Genomic DNA, 7,509 nt, shown 5'->3' with positions numbered 1-7,509 from the left:
CTGTGCGGAGGGAGAATCCAGCAAGGGGGTTCGTGACCTTTCGAAGGAAGCGACATAGCTTTGCGTCCATAACTGATACAGCGGCTCCGGCGTCTACGAGGGCATATATGCGCACACCGTCAACTAACATTTCTATCACATTTGTCGGGCTACGTTGAGGAGTTTCGCGTTTCGACGGCATCGCAGCCCTTGCCTCATGGACTGCGACGACTAGTTTTCATCTTCCCGAGCTTCAGGACGAGGCCGCATCGGTGATGGTTAGCGTCGATGTGGAGAAGGTGAGCGGCGGATGATGGCAGACCGGCGGAATAGTGGTGACGCAGCACGTGGTTCATCATCGTAATATGGGCGCGGTGAATTCACCATACGACTTGGCGCATATGATGTAGCGCTAGGCGACTGCACACGACTACAGTGGCGTGCGAGGTGGCCTGCGTAGCCGCACGCAAAACATATCGGCCGATTGTCCGCTGTACGCCACCGAGTCGCTGCGACAGAGGTCCCATCCATGTGGGAAGACGGGTTGGACGGGGCAGCTGGTGAAGTGATTCCATGGCAGACTGTGGTCGAGGCATAGTGAGGACTTCGGCGTAGGTGAGAGGCGTTGAGGGAGTTGTTGGGGCTGGGTGACGACTTCCGCGTAGCCGAGTGGTACAGCTGTCGGGATCTGTCGGGTTCTGGCCATGACTTCAGCGTAGATGTGAGGTGCAGCCGCCGGAACGTGCTGGTGGTGCTCAGGCAAAACGTCGTTGATTTCTTGCGCTATGGCGCGGCGAAGCGGAGGCGCAAAACGCGGCGTTGTCGCGTGTACCGGCTGCGGCTGTGCAAAATCCATCAACGAGAGTTGTCGGGCAACTTCTTCGCGGACGAACGCCTTCATTTCTGCGAGCAAAGCTCTCTGGTCGGAAATGGCAGCCAAACCAGCGAGGTGTTCGTCACGTAGAGATCGACAGGTAAGTGATCGCTGCCTGCGGAGTTCTTCATAGCTCTGGCACAGCAGGATAATTTCGGCCACAGAGCGAGGATTTTTGGCCAGCAACATGTTAAAGGCGTCGTCCTCAATGCCCTTCAGGATGTTTTGGAGTCGATCAGACTCCGCCATAGTCGAATTGACTTTCCGGCATAGGTCCAGGACATCTTCAGTGTAGCTGGTGAATGTTTCACCTGGCTGTTGAGCTCGTTCTTGCAAACGCTGCTCGGCACGCATCTTGCGAACAGCAGAGCGACCAAATACATCGGCGAAGGAAGTATTAAATTCGGACCATGTCTGTAACTCTGCTTCATGGTTGCTATACCACAGGCTGGCCACACCAGCGAGGTAGAACAGAACATGGCGCAGTTTGTTCGCTTCGTCCCACTTGTTATGGGCGCTTACCCTGTCATACGCCGTGAGCCATTCGTCCACGTCAGTGTCGTACGCTCCTGTGTAGATAGGAGGGTTGCGGTGACGAGGTACCCCGGGACACGCAGTGGGTGCGGCATGAGGCGTTTGCTCGGAGGCGTCTTGGGGCATGGTAGATGGTAGGGTACAGGATCGGAGCTCCAGGATGATATACTGAGGTTACCCCGCGCGTCCACCAATTCTAAAGGCGTTTATTCGGCAGAGCTTGGAGCAGCGAAACGTCAACGGTCAGCACAGTGACAGCTTTCAAGCACGAGAGCCGTTGCCGATCAAGAGCACTCGACCCACTAGCGTTTTGATCCAGTAGCGCTGAACCCACTACTGTATCTTCTTCGCTACAATATATATATATATATATATATATATATATACTGTAGTGAAGAAGAGGGACGATGCAGTGGGGCATCCTTACAAGCGCTGTCTAGTGGGTCAGTCTCTCCAGCGCATCGCTCGGACTACGCCGCTCGCGCTAGCTCGCTGTTCCTTGAACTGACCCAACGGTTGGCCCTAACGCCTGTGAAGAATAAACGCCTTTACAAGTGGTGGAGAGTGCTACGCTCGAACGCATCCTGGAGCTACGATCCCGTACCCTCTCTTCAACCATGTCTCAGGACGCATCTCAGCCGACATCCCAGCAAACGCCTCCTGCACCCTCCTTCGTGTGCTCTGGTGTACCTCGCCACAAGGATCCTCCTGTTTTCAGCGGCACCGACGACACCGACGTGGAGGACTGGCTGTCCACGTACGAGCGAGTAAGCGTCATCAATAAATGGGACGATACCGCGAAACTCAGCAACATGCTCTTTTACCTCGCCGGCGTGGCAAGCCTCGTGTACAACAACTACGAGACGGAAGTTCCGACATGGTCCGCGTTCAGGACCTCATTTGCAGCTGTGTTTGGTCGTCCTGCTGTGCGCAAGGTGCGAGCAGAATCCCGCTTGCGAGAACGAGCCCAACAGCCGGGAGAGTCCTTCACGAGCTACATCGAAGATATTCTGAACTTGTGTAAGCGCGTGGACGCGACGATGTCGGAATCGGACAGAATCAGAAAGGTTATGAAAGGGATCGAGGACGCTACTTTCAACATGCTCCTCGCTAAGAATCCGCAATCCCTGACTGAGATCGTTACGTTATGCCAAAGTTACGAGGAGGTACGCAGGCAGCGCTCGTTGACTCGTCGGTCTTCATCTCACGACGATCACATCGCTGGTCTGGCTACCACCTACGACCAGACCACACTGCTTGCGGACATGGAAGCTTTCATTCGGGAGGAGGTAGCACGACAACTATCCTTGGTACCCTTTGCTCCGCCGCCGCATGTCCCACAGCCCCCTTCGCCTATCGTGCCTCCGCTCCGCCGCGCCATCGAGCAAGAAATCGCCGAGGTCCGAAATCGCCACGATCAAGAAATCGTCGACCAACGCCACCACGTTCCTGCGCCTGTGCCACTGAGCTATACCGAGGTCATGGCCCCACCCCAACAGGCCCCAGCACCAGCACCACTGAGCTACGCTGAAGTCGTCTAGAGACCCCAACCACTCCCTGCTCGTGTGCCCCTCACTAATGCCGACGTCGTGTCTCGACCACCAGTGCATCCCGTTATACAATCCTATCAGCAGCCGCTCCATCCAGGGCGTGCTCCGACATGGCCGGGACCAGCTACAGCGAACCGGTGGCGTACATCTGACAAACGGCCTATATGCTTGACCTGCGGCTACGCCGGTCACGTGGCCCGTTTCTGTAATCGTGTGCAACCGCCCAGCGTCGAATCATCCATGTCCAACCATTCGCCCCGTCCATATTACGACCCAACACCCGGTGTGTCACCGACAAACTGCCCGCCGCCGAACACCCGCCGTTCCTCATCTCCTCGCCGGCGCTCGTTATCTCCGATGCGACCTCGGGCAGCCCCTGGGGATGAGGAAAACTAACAGTCGCAGTCCAAGAGGCAAGGGCTGCGTCAACGTCGAAGTGCACAAGTCCTCATTGCAGCCCATTAAATGTGATAGACGTGTTTGTCGACGGTGTCCGCGCGTCTGCAGTCGTGGACACAGGAGCAGCCGTATATGTTATGGACGCTACACTTTGCCGCTTACTTCGGAAAGTCACGACGCCCCTGTCCGGACTATCCCTTCGCACAGCCAGTGCTCAGCATATTCGACCCTTGGCGTCTTGCACAGCTCGTGTAGAAATTCAGGACTTCGCATACGCCGTAGAATTCTTCGTCCTTTCCTCCTGCTCTCACGATGTCATCCTCGGCTGGGATTTTCTCTCGCGCCACAATGCCGTTATCGATTGCGCACGAGCCGAAATAGAACTATCGCCGCTGCTAGATTTGACGCCCACTGAGGCTCCATCGCTTTCCAGGAAGCTGATCGCCGAAGCCGACACTCAGGTTGCTCCCAACGCCTCAATGATTGTGCCCAAGCACTGCAGTGGCCTCTCGGACGCCATTGCATAACTTTCGCCATCTGGCCGTTTCCTCGCAAGGAAGGGGCTGTTGCTACCTTTTGCGACCGTGGAAATCATCAAGGGCACTAGCACAATTTTCGTTTGCAACCCTGCCCATACCCTGTCATGCTGCTCTGAGGAGAATGTGTTGGTACCGTGGAAGCCATCGACGACGTGCAAGTTATCGACGTGCCCGACTACCCGAATTGCGCAACCTACCATACACTCAGTGCTGTTTCTACATCTGACGCATTGCCCACAGATGTATTTGGTTCCTCCATCGCTGGAACCCTTACAGCGGCCTAGCGTTCCCAGCTGCTGTCACTCTTGGAAGAATTTCGTTCGTCTTTCGACGTGGGGCAAGCTTCCCTTGGTCGGAATTCAACTGTAACGCATCACATCGACACTGGCTCTCACCCACCATTGCGACAACGCCCGTATCGCGTTTCTGCCAGCGAACGTCGTGTGATTAACGAGCAAGTCGACGACATGCTTCGGCGCGAAGTAATTATACCCTCGCAAAGTCCATGGGCGTCGCCTGTCGTCCTTGTTACAAAGAAGGACGGCTCCGTCCGGTTTTGCGTCGATTATCGCCGGCTTAACAAGATCACTCGCAAGGACGTCTATCCTCTGCCACGCATAGACGACGCAATTGACTGCCTGCAAGGAGCCGAGTTCTTTTCATCTCTGGATTTGCGCTCCGGGTATTGGCAAGTGCCTATGGAAGAAGTCGATCGGCCGAAAACAGCCTTTATCAAGCCCGACGGCTTGTACGAGTTCAACGTCATGCCTTTTGGAGTCTGTAATGCGCCCGCGAGATTCGAGCGCATGATGGACACAGTTCTGCGAGGCTTAAAGAGGCACACATGTTTATGTTATCTTGACGACATTGTCATTTTCGCGCCTGACTTCACCACGCACCTCGAACGCTTTCGGCGTGTTTTGACGTGTTTATCGAACGCCGGCCTACAATTAAACATAAAGAAGTGCCGATTTGCTGCGTAGCAACTCACGATACTTGGATATGGTGTCCAAGGACGGCATTCTCCCAGACCCCGACAAACTTTGCGCCATTGCCGAGTTCTCCAAGCCAACATCCATCAAAGAATTGCTCAGTTTCTTCGGTCTGTGCGCCTACTTCCGACGCTTCATTCGGAATTTCGCCGCCATCGTATCGCCCCTGACCAAGCTCCTAGGGGGCAACGGGCTCCTCACCTCGTGGTCATCAGAGTGCGACGAGGCGTTCACGAGTCTTCGTCGTTTGCTGACTACCCCCGCCCCCCCCCCCCCCCAATTTTGCGCTACTACGACCCGGTGGCCCCTACAGAGGTACACACAGATGCCAGCGTTGTTCTTGGCGCTGTCCTCGCGCAACGCAAGCAAGGGTTCCCTGAGTATGTTGTTGCGTATGCCAGCCGAATGCTTACGAAAGCCGAGAATAATTATACCATGACTGAAAAAGAATGTCCCGCGATCATCTGGGCTCTTAATAAGTTTCGGCCATATTTGTATGGCCGCCTATTTGATGTCATCACGGACCACCACACACTATGTTGGCTGGCGTCGTTGAAAGATCCGTCCGGCCGTCTTGCACGTTGGGCACGTCGCCTGCAAAACTACGACATCCGCGTACTCTACCGCAGCGGGCGACACCACTCGGACGCCGATGCCCTCTAGCGCTCTTCCTTGGCTGACGACAATATATCTCGGTTGACTGTGTCTTCCATCCACCTTCGCACCATCGCTTCCGAGCAGCGCTAGGACCCCTGAATTGCGTCGATTATAGGCTGGCTGTCTGATCCATCGACCAAGTCATCAACTCGCGCGTTGCGCCGTCAAGCTCACCATTTCGCCATTCGCGAGGACCTGCTTCACCGGCGCAATTACAGCTCCGACGGTCGCCAGTGGTTGTTAGTAGTGCCTCGTAGCATGCGTTCCGAAATATGCGCAGTTTTCCACGCCGATCCCCAGTATGCCCATGCTGGCGTTTTCAAGACTTACCAGCGCCTTCAACAGCGGTACTACTGGCGAGGGATGTACAGCTACGTTCAAAAGTTCGTAGGCTCTTGTCCCGATTGCCAGCGCCGGAAATCTTCACCACGCCTCTCGCCAACTGGGCTGCAACCTTTACCTTGCCCCACCCGGCCCTTTGGGCTCGTCGGTATAGATTTGTACGGGCCCCTTCCTATGACTTCGGCTGGAAACCGTTGGGCCATTGTGGCAGTTGACCATCTTACGCGATACGCTGAAACTGCGGCGCTTCCGGCAGCTACAGCGCGCGACGTTGCCTCCTTCCTGCTTCGTCGATTCATCCTACGTCATGGGCCACCCCAGGAGCTGCTCAGTGACCGCGGACGGGTCTTCCTGTACGAAGTAGTTGAAGCTGTTCTCAAGGAGTGCCACGTTGTTCATTGCACAACAACGGCGTACCATCCTCAAACCAATGGGCTCACAGAACGATTCAACCGTACGCTCGGTGACATGCTCTCAATGTACGTCTCCTCCGACCACACGAACTGGGACGCCATTCTGCCCTTCGTCACCGACGCGTACAATACCGCTACGCAGAGCACTACTGGGTTTTCGCCCTATTTCTTGTTGTACGGCCGGCACCCATCGCACACCATCGACACATTGCTACCATACCGGCGCGACGCATCTGAACGCGCGCCAATTTCTGATAAGGCGAGACATGCCGAAGAGTGTCGTGAGCTCGCCCGGGCCTTTACCTCCAATGACCAAGAGCGCCAAAAGAACACTCGCGGTGACACCACCTCTGCGCCCACCTTTCTTCCTGGAGCGCTTGTATGGCTCTCAGTTCCTTCCGCTCCACCTGGTCTGTCTTCCAAGTTAATGCCCAAGTATGAAGGTCCCTACCGCATCGTCGAGCGTGCATCACCCGTCAACTATGTTATAGAGCCCGTTGAGCCATCGTCGGACATGCGCCGTCGCGGACGCGACATTGTCAACATCGAGCGCCTCAATCCGTATTATGACCCACTAATAGTGACACACTGTTAGGTCGCCGGACGGCTCCCTTTTTCGCCCCCGGGGTAATTGTAGTGAAGAAGAGGGACGATGCAGTGGGGCATCCTTACCAGTGCTGTCTAGTGGGTCAGTCCCTCCAGTGCATCGCTCGGACTACGCCGCTCGCGCTCGCGGTTCCTTGAACTGACCCAACGGTTAGCCCTAACGCCTGTGAGCAATAAACGCCTTTACAGTATATATATATATATATATATATATATATATATATATATATATATATATATACCGCGGTGACGTGGAGCAGAGGTAGGACACCCAGCCTCTAATCTGAAGGTCGTGAATTCGAATCCTCCTTCAGTCCACTACATTTTCAGGCATGGAGTGGCGCCTGACACCGGCAACTATACATATATATTGCTGAGAGCTAGTGGGGCTATACTAGTCCAGGTGCAACCAAATTAGGAAGGCCCACTAAGCTTCAACAAAGTCACTCCCTCAGCAGAACAGGAATTGCTCTCCCTAGTGCAGTATTCGGCCACTACCTCCCTCGTGACTCCTGCATTAAAGGGACACTAAAGAGAAACCGGAAGTTGAGCTTAAATGGTAGATTATCCTTTCACGATCACAGCCATACCATTCTTACTGCAAACAGATGTTTAATAAGCGAG

The sequence above is a fragment of the Dermacentor silvarum genome, chromosome 2 (assembly GCF_013339745.2).
Source record: "Dermacentor silvarum isolate Dsil-2018 chromosome 2, BIME_Dsil_1.4, whole genome shotgun sequence".
Classification (NCBI taxonomy): Eukaryota; Metazoa; Arthropoda; class Arachnida; order Ixodida; family Ixodidae; genus Dermacentor; species Dermacentor silvarum.
This window is presented reverse-complemented; position numbering follows the sequence as displayed.